Here is a 19,293-nt window from a genome sequence, read left to right as displayed (position 1 = left end):
AGGAGGGATCCTCACGAGGGGGAGAAGAAGTAGGGGCCATAGGGCGGAGTGCACACGAGACGGTGGTACGCGATTTACCAGCTTCGGAACACCTGCACGATGACAGGGCCTACTGCTGCTTGTCTGGAATTATCTGGGCCCTTTCGCGTTGTTACAATGAGTTGTGGTTGTCTCGCTTCTACTTCCAGATCTGCCCTCAGGGCTCCCGGGATCCGGCTTATATAGGCGCCGGGATCTAGGGTTTCTACGGAGAGTCCTACCCGGAATACAAGTTGCCTAACTACGGAATATTACATTGCCGTGTACGTCAAGGATCCACCTATTCCTAACTTGTCGTCATGGATCCGGCTTCCTTCATGGGCCTTCACGGATCTGACTCCTGGCATAGACCTCTTCGGATCCGGGTACCTCTGTAGGTCGCTTCGGATCCGGGTACCTATGTAGGGCGGTTCGGATCCGGCTACCTTCGTAGGGCGGTTCGGATCCGGCTACCTTCGTAGGACGGTTCGGATCCGGCTATCTTCGTAGGGCGGTTCGGATCCGGCTACCTCATAGGTCGGTTGGGATCCGGCTCCTTGTTCCTGGGTTGGACATCTTCCATCTTGATCAACAACAACTGGGCCGCCCGGTGGGCCATATGCCATCACCACCATCTGTGGGCCACCCGGGCTTGCCGGAATCGGACCATGTCGATGGTATACCTATGAAGTATATCCACAACATCGCCCCCTGTGAAGACACTCACCTAGGGAGAAGTAGATGCCGCTGTGGAGGTTCACAACCCGGCTTAAACCCGCTGATGGGTCATGGACCGTTCTTGGCCTTCTTCTCGGCTCCATGGAGCCTGGCACCGGTTGTCAGCTCATTGTCTGCAAGTCTGCAGCAGTAGTGTGGACCACCGTGCACACCATGCTTGGCACCCAGAGCCACACCAACGTTCGCCACATCTGTCATCGACTCTAGTCACTGCGCAAGGAGGAGATGACCTCCGCGCATACATGCACAAGATGAAGTCCCTCACCAACGTCATGGCGGCCGCTGGATCTCCTCTTCCGATGAAGAGCTCATTAATTACGTCCTAAATGGTCTTGTCTCTGTGTTCAACGCGATCGTCGCGTCTCTCACCATTAGTAATCGTTAAGTGTCCTATCACAAGAGGCTCTTCAGGCGTAGCAAGGGCAGTCCACGGAGTGGACATCCTTGGCGAACGCTGCATTGCGTCCCGACTTCTACTCCAACCCTAGCCGGTCGTGCGCTGGATAGGGCAAAGGTGTCCAATCTTTTGGTTAGATGGAGATACGTCATTTATGGCGGGGTTGGCTTGACTATTCGACTACATGTGCGAAGAAACGAGTGCCAATGCAATCGCTAGGCCAATATTCTCGAGGTTACCGATCTTGCAGAAGCACAATCAGCCTGACCACGAAGGTCTTTAACCCCTGCATTTAATCGAGAAGAAGCAAGAACCAATATTGCAATCAGGATATTGTGAATAAAGATGTAATCTTTGTTATGATGGTGGGATTCCGAATAGTCGGTCTTCTTCTGGCTAACTTTTAGTCCAATTAAAATCCAAGTTCTGAAGTGACGGGTAGGGGGATTTATGGAGAAAAAGGTGAGGGTTTCGGCCTGCCATGGGTATGGTGGCCAAACTAACTCATAGAATGTCTTTTTTCGTCAAATACGGAGTCTAAAAAGTGGTTGACTTAATTGCTGCGAAAATAACATGGGCCTGGCCCAAAAGTAAAGGTGACGCGGCACTGTGTCAAACTATGGACGAAGGTATGAATCATAATCTTGAATATTTTGTCCAAGTATTCCATCATCATTATCGCGGCTTCAAAGTTCTGAAATTAATCTTCACTTGTAGCATCCTCTTCAATCCTCACATGCTTGATGCCATCTCCATGCATGATCATGTTCAAATGCTTCTCCCTCTCATCCTTGTTAGGTCCATCATTCCTAAGAGTAACAAACGCATCTAATTTAGGCAACATCATATTCTCATATATGTGTGAAATAGTTCCAAGAAACAAAAGTACCTGATAGTCAAGTTATTCGGCACGAGCGTGAGTCATAGGTTCTTCTATTTGTGTAGCTGTAGGTACGACGGGTGTATCAGTAAATGGGATATCCGCATCATGCTCACCTTCTTGAATTGAAGTTGTTTTCGATTTAATCTCACCATCCTCTCCAAAGTAGGGCTACAAATCTATCATGTTAAATGTAGGACTAACTCCACCAAAATCTACAGGTAACTCAAGTTTATATGCCTTATCATTGATTAAAAGGATCAACATCGCGTGGCATTAACTTAGACTTACGCAAATCAGGAAAATGATCTTTCCACAAATGCAACCAAACAAGATCACCAGCATCAAACACAGCATGCTTTCTTCCTCTATCCCAACAATTTTATACTTAGTATTCCTTCATTCTATGTTGTCTATAATAGTCACTTGCAGCTTTATTATTAGTTCAGAACATTGTGATCATCCATATTATTTCACACCAAAGATGGTGATGGCAACAAATCAATATGTGCACGGGGAATAAACTATACACAATCTCAAATGGGCACATCTTAGTGGTAGAATGCAGCGACCGGTTATTAGAAAATGAATTATGAGGAAAACATTCTTCCCACATTTGAAGTCCTTCTTTAAAACAAACCGCAATATAGTAGACAACGTTCTATTAAACACTTTGGTTTGTCCATTCCTTTGGAGGTGGCATGTAGTACTAAACATAAATTTAGTCCCCAACTTATCCCATAAATATCTCCAAAAGTGGCTAAAAAATTTAGTATCATGATAAAAACACAATTGTATTTGTCACACCATGTAAACGAACAATTTTACGAAAGAACGGATCAGCAACAGGCATATCATCATCACTCTTGTGACAAGGAATAAAGTGTGCCATATAAGAAAACCGATCCCCAACAACAAAAATATTATCTCTCCCTTCTGCGTACGAGGAAAACTCAAAACAAATTCTATAGAAATACCCCCAAGTACACTAGGAAAAATAAGAGGCGTATATAAACCATGTGTATTAAGTTGAGACTTAGCTTTTTGACAAGTAGTGCAATGTGCCACGAATCTCTATACATCTCGATGCATGCGTGGCCAAAAGAAGCGTGCAACAAGTATGTATTCTTCACACAAAAGTGATCCATTTATTGTGATGACCCAGCGTACCACTGCATGGTGTAGTACACAAGTCGTTGACATAACACAAGTGAAACACCGTTCCACCCATATTACATCTCTCAGAGTGGTACAACAGAAACATATGCGAGTCCAAGGTATGTCTATAGAAGTACACACGAACAGTTTACATAAGATCCACACACCCTCCTACTTTACAGTGAGGTAAAAGTTCAAATAAAGCTCCAGAAGAACGACTCGTAATCTATCTTATTGCTAGCTTAAGTTCAAGAGCTACTTGGCTTGCTATAGAAATCTAGCTACTTAGGTGCTAGGATTAGGGAAAGATTCCCTTCTATTGCTAGTCTAGGTTTCCATTATAACTGATGCAGGAGTTGACTCCATTGACTTCGTTGATTGGATTCTTCATCTTGTTGCGGTTGACTCCTTTGTCTTCGAGTTCCACGGTAGTTTCTCCTTCGGTGCATTGCTCTAAGAAGGGGGTTCAAACGAGATAGAATGAGTACGAGCGTACTCGGCAAGTTCATATTAGGAAATATGTGTATCATGCACTAGCTACAGCCATAGACCGGAAAGTCATAGGCCAATGCAGGTTTTCATAATCATTTCTTCAAAAGGTTTATTTTATTCGAAAACTATGCCCGTCGGTCTTCACAGGTTGAACGAACTTCGTGGAGTTCCTTTCTGCCGCGTTCGCAGTTCCCTTCCCGGAACAGGGAGTGACAGTCACTAATTCGGTATCCTCTGCGAGAGGTGCGTTACTTTTCCCATAAGAGACCTTATCCTTGTTGCCAACCAGGTGCAAGCTTTCCCGTCCACACTTCCTTTGGTGTGAGGCCGGGTGTAAGATCCAAGCCCACACCACCTTCTCCGCGACCTCGCGGACCCACCCTTTTGTAAGTCTCGTCCTCTCCTATATCTATGGGTAGACCGACACGGGCTCTTGTTCTCACCTTTACCAATAAGGTAGACCGTTCCGAACAATTATGATGCCCTGCCCTATACACCATAGATAGACCGATCCGGACAACCCTTACAATCCTTCATAGACCAATAATAAGTCTACCCTCTCCTGTATCTAATGGTAGACCGTGCAGGACCACACGTCCCCACCTGTACCAAAGATAGACCGATACGGGCAACCCCTATTACCAGTCCGTTGGCATGCGAGAGGGAAAGATATAGCTGGCTTCCCAGAGCCATTATAGATCTTATGGTTAACGCGATATGTACGGCGCTAGAATCACTGGACTGGCATTGGTACTTAGTCCTAGATGAATAGTACCCGTGCAATGGAACCTCCACCAATCAACACATACCATGGTTCCATTGCCCACCACATAGTCATATTCATAATTGTAAAATAATAATTGCTTTTCAATGCAAGAGTGATAAGTATAGTACTTTGCATATAATTTGATAAAAATAATCAAATGACATGAGCAAGCGATGAACTTGCCTTTCTTGACTGCGAGATTATGCAGGCAAAAGCTTCAATACGTGAGAAGTCCAAATGCTGAAATACCATCATCGTCCGGTAAGGACAATGTTTAAAGAAGCTGGCAATAATGCTATAATGCATAGTATGAAATGCAATCGTCCCGAGCGTAACCTAATCCCGATGATTTAAGATTGATGAGTTGTACATGATTTCTTTAGGGTGTGTTGCACTTTTAGAATGGTTCTCAAACAAGGTTCTTATTAGGGTTTGGTTATATTAGCATCATAATCAAGTGATATAAGACATCATAACAAGTACACACATAAAGAATAGTGGTGGAACAATATGTAAAGAACAGTGGTCAATTTTAGGTTCTACGGGACATGGTTGATGATTATTTATATTATACTTCAAAAGAATAACTTTTGAAGAACATGTTAATTAAGAACTAGCAAGTATTTCAAATAAGAACTATGGCTTCTATGGTTTGATTAACCTTTGTACTTCAAAAGAATAACTTTTGAAGAACAGATTAAATAAGAAGATGAACTACGATACATAGGAGCTATGGTTTTCTAGGGTTTACTATAGGATTCATTTAGTTCACTAATAGGAACTAGTTGGGTTCTTTAAGTAAAATGGGTTTATATGTAGCAAGTATTGATAGGGTTATTACCATTGTTTCCCATATACACCATATTAAAGGATGGTTATTAAGATAGTTTTATAGGTTTGCTATTAGTTTTACTATGGCTTTACATTCGCTTTACTAAATAATCTCTAATGGTTTCTAAGCTAAGTGGCTTATCATTTCCTAAGTAGGGTTTAGTGTAATAGGAGCATGTGATGTGATTTGCTACACAAGGTTGGTATTAGGATTTATCATCATGGTTTAACTAAGGTTTGATGGTTGAGGTTGATCCTCATGGTATGGTATATAGGAGTTGTGATCAATGGTACTAATTCAATTAACAAGTTAGGGTTTCTACCTAGGTGACATTAGTGGATCATATAGGTTTTAATTAAGAATAGGAACATGAAATGATAATCTCATGTGAATTGGTTCTATGTTGTTAGATCCTAACTTGTATTTGTTGGTCACATAATAAGGTTCTCTATGTAAGGTGAAATTCACATGATCACATGTAACACATAACTAGGGTTTTGGAGTTGCTTCTAGTTTAGGGTGATCACATGAAATAATGAGATCAAGGTCTTACTCAAATTGAAACTAGGGTTTCTAAATTATGGTACATCTCCTAAAATTATAATTGGCAATAAAGGTGTGGTAACTAATTACTTTGAAACAAAATTAATAATGGTTTAACATTTTATTAATTTTCCACAAGAATTAATAATTAGGGTAACTTCTATTTAGGGTTCATTAAGAATCGGGGTTTAATAATTGGTATTAGGGTTTTAAAATAATTAACTTGTTAACTAAAGATGTTTAAGTAAATAAGTTTTGAATTACCAAAATAATATTGACTTATAATATTTTCTTGAGTTATTACTATTTAGAGAAAATAGAAAATAGTAAATTGCAATTAGGGTTTATGAATTACCACTAATAATTAAGTTAATGCAAATATGGTAAATAAAATTAATCTTAACATTTTACTTAGTTACTGAATAGTTAAAATTTAATTTTTATAACTTCACTAATTATTGAATTCAAATTGTATTTTGAATAATTGAAATGGCATAATTAGTAAGGTTAAAAATAAGTGAATTTTTATTTTGACACACATTTTTGTTTTATATTTTATTTGAGTAGATTTTATTTTTGTGAGCATTTTGATATATTATTTGCATTTTTCTGAGTTGAAATGAAATTTCTATGATTTTGCAAAGTTTCAGACATTTTCTGGAATTTGAAATAAAGTGAAAATGCTAAAGATACCGGTTCGTTTCTAGTCTGAGAGACTGACTAGTGGGGCCATTGACTAGGTCAATTGCCACGCGGGCAAAGACCAGTCAATGATGCCAAGAGACCCCACCTGCCACGTTGGTATCACCGGCGTTTAAACGCCGGCGGACAGTACACGGTGGCGCCGCTGATTTAGTGCCCCCCAGGACGGACTAGTAGGTTTTTCCGACTCCCCTCGAGCTACTGAACACGATGGTGGTGTTGGTTTGGCAAGGGGGTCATCGGAGTTATGCCGGCGACAATGTCCCGCGGCGGTGCTCTCCGGCGAATGATCGATTGAGAGCTACAGATGGTTCCAGGAAGCAAAGGTAGGTCCAAATGATGCGCAAGCTTACCGTGAATACGACGGTGTGGTCGACGACGACGTTGGCCGCCGGAGTTGAGCTCAATCTCGCCATTACCGACGATGTACTGAGAAAGGGAAAACCGAAATTGACGTTGTCCAGATCTCCCCTTGACGATTGCTTGAGCCCAGATGCTCCTCTCGACGAGGCGCTCCTCCTCGACCAAGCTACGAGCTCCGGGGTGGCTTCAGTCGACGGCTTCATCTTCGACTCCGACGACTGTGGGTGGATGAACGCGAGAGATAGAGAATGACTGAGAAGAAATGGAGGGGCGGCGAGGTTCTAGGGTTTCCTGGAGAAGCTCCAGGCATATTTATAGGGCGAGGCGAGGTCTGGTTCGTCGGCTCGCCGGCGGTACTGGCCGAGATGCACTGGCGACGATGAGCTGTATTCGGGCGTGAATCTTGATGCGGATGGATAGACTCGGACGCGAGGGCGATAGTGTGGAGCTCTAGAACCTTCTGCGACGTCCGAGGCGTCCTTATCGTCGACGAGGTCGGCGTCTACTGGCGTTGTCGCGGTGTCGGCCTCGGAGAAGAAGACGACGACGACGTTTCTCCCTTGCACGAATTCTAAAGCAACCGAAACGGTATCTGGCTTTGGGCTGGGCTGCTCCTGGTCTTCTGCTGGGCCAATGACATGGGCTGCTGCTTGGGTTGCACGGCCGGGTAAGTTTTTCCCTCTCTTTTCTCTATTTCTGTTTTATATTTTCTGGTTTGGATTTGAGATTTGAATTCAAATTGATTTCTACTTTGTTTTGCAGGTTCTAAATTATTTGAATATCAAAATAATTTGATATTCATGCTTACTTGTATAATGTTGTTGTTTAAACAAACATTTAGTATTTGATTAAATTTGTGTTGTTGTGAAAGGTATTCAATATTTCAAGTTTATATTGGTTAAGTGTTTGTCTCAATTACTTTTATTTAGAAACCAAATATATTCCAATGGTTTGAAAATTTATAACCTCTGCATGATAAACTCATGATTAGGTTTTACTAGTACTTAGTAATATGAATTGTTTACATATTTTAATTATGGCTAGGGTTTAGCAAATGGTAAAGGAAATGGAATTGGTTCATGATTTTATGTGAATTGAGTCCTATGTGAAAAGGTTTAGGGTTTTGGGGATACTTCACTAATTGAAGTATAAAATAGGCATGAGGCATGGCAGGGTTTTACTTATAATCCAAAGTGATACTTGGATTGAAATGCAAAGGTGATCTAGGGTTTTAGTTGTGATTACTCAATTGATACTCAACCAATAATTAAGATATGAACATAAGCTTTGATTATGTTTTATTGGCTAGCTAGGGTTACTCTAAGGTTTGGATAAACAAGGTTTAGGTTTAATGCCCTTACTCCTTCATACAAGGCATGAGGTTTGGTTTGGGGTTAACTACTAGTGATATACTTATTATTTTATGTGATAGATGAGATCTATTAATCATATGATTTAACTTATCATTTATATCTACAAGGTATAATCATGCATTAGAAAAGATCCACTCATTCCTCACTAATCCCTCTTTAATATTCCTCTCATCACACTCATCCTAGATTCTTAGGGTTTATAATTAATACCAAGTTGTGATGATTATAGAATTGGTTTGCTAAGGTATTGTTATTGAAATAGGGTTCTCACTTCCAAGATTAAATATTGACTTGAATAACTAGGTTTAGTACTTGTCTAATATGCTTGTATGAACATGGCTATGATTAGTATTATAACTTCTCTCATCTCTCAATGTCTTGGAATATCCTAAGGTCCTACTCAAGAGATGATGATATGATCCTCTACATATATGGTTTCCCTAGGAATTCTACCTTGCAATCTTCACGTAGCTTGTTCTTCGGGAAATCTGATAAACCTGCATCTTGTGGTATGCCTCCACCTCCTAGCTTCTTCATCTTGCTCCTAGCTAATTCACATGGAATGGCTCTATGTGTTTTCTTCCTTGTATCATGCTACAAGGTGAGCAAATGGATGAAGGGTGTGGCTCTATTTATAGGCTTGGGCAAGCTCTAGTATCATGACACCTAGGTGGTGACTCTTGTATTGGTTTGATGAGTAAGGTGCTTGGTTGTCATGCCCTCATCCATAGCAATCCTTTGAGCATGAGGTGGCAAAGCTTGGAAAGCAAGTCATGTAGATATTTTCATCCCACATGGCCTAGAGATTATCCTCTCATATGATTTATTTTTGGATAGCCAAGTGGCATTTGCTACTAAATATCATGTGGATGGTTTTATTATTGTGGATGAGTCATCATATCATATTGGATTGTATTTACATTATAATATTGGTAAAAAGTTAAAGTTGAAGGTTATTCCTCAATTTTGGATAGTTGGGTTTGATTTCACCAAGGCATGGTCATATGAGTTTCAAAATACTCATAGTTAGTTTGATTCAAATAGTTTGAACTATAATTCGTAATGTAAATGGATTTAGTTTTATGATATTCCATGTATTTAATAAGTTATGATTTAAACAAGAATGTGTGGCTTTTATGCACTTTAGACCCTGTGGTTTACCTTATTTATAAGTGAATTAAATTACACACAAAGGCAGTTGCTAACTTTTAAGTGTTAATAAGTTAGGGTTTGATTCTTAAAGAATGTGTTATTGTAAATCTAATTCCATTTGATATAATCCATAGATCAAATCATCTCTACCCAAAACAAGGTTTTAGCAAAGATCACAATGAAGTTTATAGCGCTTGACTTGATGATCTACTTCAATTCCAGCAAGTCAAGTGAAACTTCGATTCTCGTGGTAAGTTTTATTTGAAGCGCGAAAATTCCCGGATTTTCTATGCATGAATGCAATGCACACTTTGGTGTTCTCTCATTTTATTGCCTCTAAACCTGGGATATTACAGCCTCTCCCCCTTAAACCGAACTTCGTCCCGAAGTTCGAACGCTCTCATGTTTCGGAATGTTGAAATGTCTTGAACAGATCACCATCCTTTCAACTCCATGGTGATCTCATTAGATATAATTGGATATATCCCTTGTCCGGATCCTTCCGAAGTCTTCCGATGTCTAGCACCGATACTTTCTTTAATTCTATGATTTCTTTCAACACTCTAAGCTTATAGTCTTACTCTCCAAAGATTCTTGGATTAGGACATCTTCTTATGCTAATGGACTTTACTAATGGTTGTGGTGACATCTTCCTATTTGGGTACTCAAAGCTTGGTTCTACTAGCTGCGGTAATCCAGCTGCGGTAATCCAGCTGCGGTGTCCAAACCTTAAGTCTAAAAGATTTATTTAAGGTAGGGTATTGTTTTCCCTTACTACCATAACGAAAGTAATGGTACTTAATAAGGTATTTACAATAGGCATGGTCCTGGTTGTTTTAGTCCTACGAATGGATTAGACTCATCTAGTCCATCCAATCATGGCCTCTAGTTTATACTAGTTATCTTCCTTTTGGTTTCTTAAGGTTCCATAAAAGGAATCTTTCTATTGGTCTTATATTGTGGTATGGTCAAACTCCTTTGGTCTTCTATCTTCTTAGGCTTTGCTTGTCCTTCGACATCCTCTTCATCCAACTCCATTATCTTAGACTTACTTGAGTTCTCTTGGTTTCGAGCAATTACCATTACCCACTCAAGTTAAGGTCTAACCCTTACTTCCTCGAGATATGAACCTCGGCTTCTGGTCTGACATCCTCCTGAGAGTACTTTTATATGGGTAGTTCCCAACAACCTTATAAAAATAAGATCGGACTTCCTCTCAGTTCAGACCTTCTTCTTGGTCCATCATACTCCAAATATTATATCTTAATACTTCTCCTTCAGCCTTCCTCTCCCCCTTGGAGTTTACTAATGATCTTCAAACTTACTTTCTTCTAATCATTAAACTCCAAGGTTAGGTAGTTGGTTTAAGTCTGGTTTATATGTTGTACCTTTCTAAAGTCTCATAAAGAATTCTTGGTGATGTATCCACACAGTTGTGGGTATCCATTATGAATCCTCCGACTAAATATTTACCAACTACGAGATACCAGCTGTGAAATACTAGCTGCGGAATCCCCCTTTCTTTTAGGGTAAAGAAATGTTCGAGTCGTGGGCTATACGGTACCAGTTGCAGATTACCTAGTACCAGATGTGGCTTATTGGATACCAGCTGTGGCTATGTTATGGTTCTAGTCAATATCTACTTACCAGCTGTGGCTACTAACATAGTTTTAGTTAAGATATACCTCACTTTACATTCTTTCTCTTCATGGTTATCCTATATCAGTTGCGGTCTTATTATACCAGCTACGACTTCACTTGTCTATTTTCCTTCTTCCAGGGTTTGTTTTGCAAGAAAACCACTTGTTGACACTATAAAAATAGTATTGTAAGTGACTTCACTTGCATTCCCTTCTTCCAGAATGAATATGGCTCCACTTCTACTACTCCATATTCAATATTTTTCTCACTTTCATGATACTTCCATATTGAAGTACTACTTGATTAAGGATAGAAGTGAGTTTTGATTGATTCTTCCTTTAGATTGTTGTGGTTGCTTCCCACAACTTTACTTCCTGCTTCTAGTGAACCTTCATCTTATCTTCAAAATCTTCAGAATTCGTCACTTCCTCACGCGAATACCTTTACCCTCTAGATCTATAACATCAAGTAAGAGCTTGATATTGCAACATGCATTTGCATATCAAAGTCAAACTTTATGTATGGATCTAGTCAATCAATGAAGATTCAAGAAAATCCAATAAGATCCAGCTTTGTGCTTATAATACACATCCTTATATGCCTGAATATAGTAGTTGGGTAAGACATCCCTAAACATCAGGATCAGATGTGTAGTATATAACACCACATAAGATAGGTTTAAGTTGTGATACTTAGCACAAATACGTGAATTTCTACTATTTGTCTCAACATTTATCTCCATTGCACATTTGCAATGAGACAATCTTGAAACAAAATGGCTTGGGATAGTGGAAGTTAACCTAGTTTTCTTTGGAAGTACTAACAAAATAGTATACCAAATATATGTGCTATTGATAACTACTTCCTATAATACAATTAGATCTAACATGTCTACTCTAAACACATGATTGTTTAGAATATACCACCTATAACTCTAGGATTTCTCTATGTGATATGCTCTAAATAAGCCTTCTTTAAATTAAACACTATGATTCTAACATACTTGAGTACAGTTTCCAGGATTTTAAGGCCTAAGCTTTCGAACTATTCCCTAAATCCTACTCTTTATCATCCTTTTGTTATTGTACTTATGATGTTCTACTCCCTCATATCATGATTCTCAAATGAATCATATATGATTACCAACTTTACCATGAAAAATAGAGTTGTATACTCCTATCTCTCTTCCTTACCTCCTATGATTGACTCATCACAGGTACATACTACCTCATATAACTTATCTATATTACTTAACATCAGTCATTTGACATTTTAACTAACTTTCACTTAACTATAACTTGCATTGGTATACTTCTTCCAATAGGATATCTTCCTTATGGTTGTATCCTCTCTTTGGACTACCATATATTGTATACCAACTGTGGTCTACTACAACCCATTATCTTAAACTTCAATGGTGTTCTACTAATTTGAAATGAAGCAAGATAACTAACTAACTTTACTTAAGAAATATAGATTAGAAAGATTGACTCAAGTGTGTCAGGATTATTCTCAAGTGAATACCCATCTCAAGTCACAAGAATATTTGGTTTGGCTAAGACAACTTCCTATAGACACTACCAAACCTATAGGTCTCCTTTAAAGGGTTTTAATCCTAGGTCAAAGCATTTGCTCTGATACCAGCTGTGATGACCCAGCGTACCACTGCATGGTGTAGTACACAAGTCGTTGACATAACACAAGTGAAACACCGTTCCACCCATATTACATCTCTCGAGTGGTACAACGAAACATATGCGAGTCCAAGGTATGTCTATAGAAGTACACACGAACAGTTTACATAAGATCCACACACCCTCCTACTTTACGGTGAGGTAAAAGTTCAAATAAAGCTCCGGAAGAACGACTCGTAATCTATCTTATTGCTAGCTTAAGTTCAAGAGCTACTTGGCTTGCTATAGAAATCTAGCTACTTAGGTGCTAGGATTAGGGAAAGATTCCCTTCTATTGCTAGTCTAGGTTTCCATTATAACCGATGCGGGAGTTGACTCCATTGACTTCGTTGATTGGATTCTTCATCTTGTTGCAGTTGACTCCTTTGTCTTCGAGTTCCACGGTAGTTTCTCCTTCGGTGCATTGCTCTAAGAAGGGGGTTCAAACGAGATAGAATGAGTACGAGCGTACTCGGCAAGTTCATATTAGGAAATATGTGTATCATGCACTAGCTACAGCCATAGACCGGAAAGTCATAGGCCAATGCAGGTTTTCATAATCATTTCTTCAAAAGGTTTATTTTATTCTGAAAACTATGCCCGTCGGTCTTCACGGAGTTGAACAGAACTTCGTGGAGTTCCTTTCCTGCCGCGTTCGCAGTTCCCTTCCCGGAACAGGGAGTGACAGTCACAATTCAGTATCCTCTGCAGAGGTGCGTTACTTTTCCCATAAGAGACCTTATCCTTGTTGCCAACCAGGTGCAAGCTTTCCCGTCCACACTTCCTTTGGTGTGAGGCCAGGTGTAAGATCCAAGCCCACACCACCTTCTCCGCGACCTCGCAGACCCACCCTTTTGTAAGTCTGTCCTCTCCTATATCTATGGGTAGACCGACACAGGCTCTTGTTCTCACCTTTACCAATAAGGTAGACCGTTCCGAACAATTATGATGCCCTGCCCTATACACCATAGATAGACCGATCCGGACAACCCTTACAATCCTTCATAGACCAATAATAAGTCTACCCTCTCCTGTATCTAATGGTAGACCGTGCAGGACCACACGTCCCCACCTGTACCAAAGATAGACCGATACGGGCAACCCCTATTACCAGTCCGTTGGCATGCGAGAGGGAAAAGATATAGCTGGCTTCCCCAGAGCCATTATAGATCTTATGGTTAACGCGATATGTATGGCGCTAGAATCACTGGACGGCATTGGTACTTAGTCCTAGATGAATAGTACCCGTGCAATGGAACCTCCACCAATCAACACATACCATGGTTCCATTGCCCACCACATAGTCATATTCATAATTGTAAAATAATAATTGCTTTTCAATGCAAGAGTGATAAGTATAGTACTTTGCATATAATTTGATAAAAATAATCAAATGACATGAGCAAGCGATGAACTTGCCTTTCTTGACTGCGAGATTATGCAGGCAAAAGCTTCAATACGTGAGAAGTCCAAATGCTGAAATACCATCATCGTCCGGTAAGGACAATGTTTAAAGAACTGGCAATAATGCTATAATGCATAGTATGAAATGCAATCGTCCCGAGCGTAACCTAATCCCGATGATTTAAGATTGATGAGTTGTACAGATTTCTTTAGGGTGTGTTGCACTTTTAGAATGGTTCTCAAACAAGGTTCTTATTAGGGTTTGGTTATATTAGCATCATAATCAAGTGATATAAGACATCATAACAAGTACACACATAAAGAATAGTGGTGGAACAATATGTAAAGAACAGGTGGTCAATTTTAGGTTCTACAGGACATGGTTGATGATTATTTATATTATACTTCAAAAGAATAACTTTTGAAGAACATGTTAATTAAGAACTAGCAAGTATTTCAAATAAGAACTATGGCTTCTATGGTTTGATTAACCTTTGTACTTCAAAAGAATAACTTTTGAAGAACAGATTAAATAAGAAGATGAACTACGATACATAGGAGCTATGGTTTTCTAGGGTTTACTATAGGATTCATTTAGTTCACTAATAGGAACTAGTTGGGTTCTTTAAGTAAAATGGGTTTATATGTAGCAAGTATTGATAGGGTTATTACCATTGTTTCCCATATACACCATATTAAAGGATGGTTATTAAGATAGTTTTATAGGTTTGCTATTAGTTTTACTATGGCTTTACATTCGCTTTACTAAATAATCTCTAATGGTTTCTAAGCTAAGTGGCTTATCATTTCCTAAGTAGGGTTTAGTGTAATAGGAGCATGTGATGTGATTTGCTACACAAGGTTGGTATTAGGATTTATCATCATGGTTTAACTAAGGTTTGATGGTTGAGGTTGATCCTCATGGTATGGTATATAGGAGTTGTGATCAATGGTACTAATTCAATTAACAAGTTAGGGTTTCTACCTAGGTGACATTAGTGGATCATATAGGTTTTAATTAAGAATAGGAACATGAAATGATAATCTCATGTGAATTGGTTCTATGTTGTTAGATCCTAACTTGTATTTGTTGGTCACATAATAAGGTTCTCTATGTAAGGTGAAATTCACATGATCACATGTAACACATAACTAGGGTTTTGGAGTTGCTTCTAGTTTAGGGTGATCACATGAAATAATGAGATCAAGGTCTTACTCAAATTGAAACTAGGGTTTCTAAATTATGGTACATCTCCTAAAATTATAATTGGCAATAAAGGTGTGGTAACTAATTACTTTGAAACAAAATTAATAATGGTTTAACATTTTATTAATTTTCCACAAGAATTAATAATTAGGGTAACTTCTATTTAGGGTTCATTAAGAATCAGGGTTTAATAATTGGTATTAGGGTTTTAAAATAATTAACTTGTTAACTAAAGATGTTTAAGTAAATAAGTTTTGAATTACCAAAATAATATTGACTTATAATATTTTCTTGAGTTATTACTATTTAGAGAAAATAGAAAATAGTAAATTGCAATTAGGGTTTATGAATTACCACTAATAATTAAGTTAATGCAAATATGGTAAATAAAATTAATCTTAACATTTTACTTAGTTACTGAATAGTTAAAATTTAATTTTTATAACTTCACTAATTATTGAATTCAAATTGTATTTTGAATAATTGAAATGGCATAATTAGTAAGGTTAAAAATAAGTGAATTTTTATTTTGACACACATTTTTGTTTTATATTTTATTTGAGTAGATTTTATTTTTGTGAGCATTTTGATATATTATTTGCATTTTTCTGAGTTGAAATGAAATTTCTATGATTTTGCAAAGTTTCAGACATTTTCTGGAATTTGAAATAAAGTGAAAATGCTAAAGATACCGGTTCGTTTCTAGTCTGAGAGACTGACTAGTGGGGCCATTGACTAGGTCAATTGCCACGCGGGCAAAGACCAGTCAATGATGCCAAGAGACCCCACCTGCCACGTTGGTATCACCGGCGTTTAAACGCCGGCGGACAGTACACGGTGGCGCCGCTGATTTAGTGCCCCCCAGGACGGACTAGTAGGTTTTTCCGACTCCCCTCGAGCTACTGAACACGATGGTGGTGTTGGTTTGGCAAGGGGGTCATCGGAGTTATGCCGGCGACAATGTCCCGCGGCGGTGCTCTCCGGCGAATGATCGATTGAGAGCTACAGATGGTTCCAGGAAGCAAAGGTAGGTCCAAATGATGCGCAAGCTTACCGTGAATACGACGGTGTGGTCGACGACGACGTTGGCCGCCGGAGTTGAGCTCAATCTCGCCATTACCGACGATGTACTGAGAAAGGAAAACCGAAATTGACGTTGTCCAGATCTCCCCTTGACGATTGCTTGAGCCCAGATGCTCCTCTCGACGAGGCGCTCCTCCTCGACCAAGCTACGAGCTCCGGGGTGGCTCCAGTCGACGGCTTCATCTTCGACTCCGACGACTGTGGGTGGATGAACGCGAGAGATAGAGAATGACCGAGAAGAAATGGAGGGGCGGCGAGGTTCTAGGGTTTCTGGAGAAGCTCCGAGCATATTTATAGGGCGAGGCGAGGTCTGGTTCGTCGGCTCGCCGGCGGTACTGGCCGAGATGCACTGGCGACGATGAGCTGTATTCGGGCGTGAATCTTGATGCGGATGGATAGACTCGGACGCGAGGGCGATAGTGTGGAGCTCTAGAACCTTCTGCGACGTCCGAGGCGTCCTTATCGTCGACGAGGTCGGCGTCTACTGGCGTTGTCGCGGTGTCGGCCTCGGAGAAGAAGACGACGACGACGTTTCTCCCTTGCACGAATTCTAAAGCAACCGAAACGGTATCTGGCTTTGGGCTGGGCTGCTCCTGGTCTTCTGCTGGGCCAATGACCTGGGCTGCTGCTGGGTTGCACGGCCAGGTAAGTTTTTCCCTCTCTTTTCTCTATTTCTGTTTTATATTTTCTGGTTTGGATTTGAGATTTGAATTCAAATTGATTTCTACTTTGTTTTGCAGGTTCTAAATTATTTGAATATCAAAATAATTTGATATTCATGCTTACTCGTATAATGTTGTTGTTTAAACAAACATTTAGTATTTGATTAAATTTGTGTTGTTGTGAAAGGTATTCAATATTTCAAGTTTATATTGGTTAAGTGTTTGTCTCAATTACTTTTATTTAGAAACCAAATATATTCCAATGGTTTGAAAATTTATAACCTCTGCATGATAAACTCATGATTAGGTTTTACTAGTACTTAGTAATATGAATTGTTTACATATTTTAATTATGGCTAGGGTTTAGCAAATGGTAAAGGAAATGGAATTGGTTCATGATTTTATGTGAATTGAGTCCTATGTGAAAAGGTTTAGGGTTTTGGGGATACTTCACTAATTGAAGTATAAAATAGGCATGAGGCATGGCAGGGTTTTACTTATAATCCAAAGTGATACTTGGATTGAAATGCAAAGGTGATCTAGGGTTTTAGTTGTGATTACTCAATTGATACTCAACCAATAATTAAGATATGAACATAAGCTTTGATTATGTTTTATTGGCTAGCTAGGGTTACTCTAAGGTTTGGATAAACAAGGTTTAGGTTTAATGCCCTTACTCCTTCATACAAGGCATGAGGTTTGGTTTGGGGTTAACTACTAGTGATATACTTATTATTTTATGTGATAGATGAGATCTATTAATCATATGATTTAACTTATCATTTATATCTACAAGGTATAATCATGCATTAGAAAAGATCCACTCATTCCTCACTAATCCCTCTTTAATATTCCTCTCATCACACTCATCCTAGATTCTTAGGGTTTATAATTAATACCAAGTTGTGATGATTATAGAATTGGTTTGCTAAGGTATTGTTATTGAAATAGGGTTCTCACTTCCAAGATTAAATATTGACTTGAATAACTAGGTTTAGTACTTGTCTAATATGCTTGTATGAACATGGCTATGATTAGTATTATAACTTCTCTCATCTCTCAATGTCTTGGAATATCCTAAGGTCCTACTCAAGAGATGATGATATGATCCTCTACATATATGGTTTCCCTAGGAATTCTACCTTGCAATCTTCTGTAGCTTGTTCTTCAGGAAATCTGATAAACCTGCATCTTGTGGTATGCCTCCACCTCCTAGCTTCTTCATCTTGCTCCTAGCTAATTCACATGGAATGGCTCTATGTGTTTTCTTCCTTGTATCATGCTACAAGGTGAGCAAATGGATGAAGGGTGTGGCTCTATTTATAGGCTTGGGCAAGCTCTAGTATCATGACACCTAGGTGGTGACTCTTGTATTGGTTTGATGAGTAAGGTGCTTGGTTGTCATGCCCTCATCCATAGCAATCCTTTGAGCATGAGGTGGCAAAGCTTGGAAAGCAAGTCATGTAGATATTTTCATCCCACATGGCCTAGAGATTATCCTCTCATATGATTTATTTTTGGATAGCCAAGTGGCATTTGCTACTAAATATCATGTGGATGGTTTTATTATTGTGGATGAGTCATCATATCATATTGGATTGTATTTACATTATAATATTGGTAAAAAGTTAAAGTTGAAGGTTATTCCTCAATTTTGGATAGTTGGGTTTGATTTCACCAAGGCATGGTCATATGAGTTTCAAAATACTCATAGTTAGTTTGATTCAAATAGTTTGAACTATAATTCGTAATGTAAATGGATTTAGTTTTATGATATTCCATGTATTTAATAAGTTATGATTTAAACAAGAATGTGTGGCTTTTATGCACTTTAGACCCTGTGGTTTACCTTATTTATAAGTGAATTAAATTACACACAAAGGCAGTTGCTAACTTTTAAGTGTTAATAAGTTAGGGTTTGATTCTTAAAGAATGTGTTATTGTAAATCTAATTCCATTTGATATAATCCATAGATCAAATCATCTCTACCCAAAACAAGGTTTTAGCAAAGATCACAGTGAAGTTTATAGCGCTTGACTTGATGATCTACTTCAATTCCAGACAAGTCAAGTGAAACTTCGATTCTCGTGGTAAGTTTTATTTGAAGCGCGAAAATTCCCCGGATTTTCTATGCATGAATGCAATGCACACTTTGGTGTTCTCTCATTTTATTGCCTCTAAACCTGGGATATTACATTTATCACCCTC

This window comes from Lolium rigidum, chromosome 1 (genome assembly GCF_022539505.1).
Source record: "Lolium rigidum isolate FL_2022 chromosome 1, APGP_CSIRO_Lrig_0.1, whole genome shotgun sequence".
NCBI classification, from domain to species: domain Eukaryota; kingdom Viridiplantae; phylum Streptophyta; class Magnoliopsida; order Poales; family Poaceae; genus Lolium; species Lolium rigidum.
The sequence above is the reverse complement of the archived record's forward strand: the minus strand, read 5'-3'. Positions refer to the sequence as shown.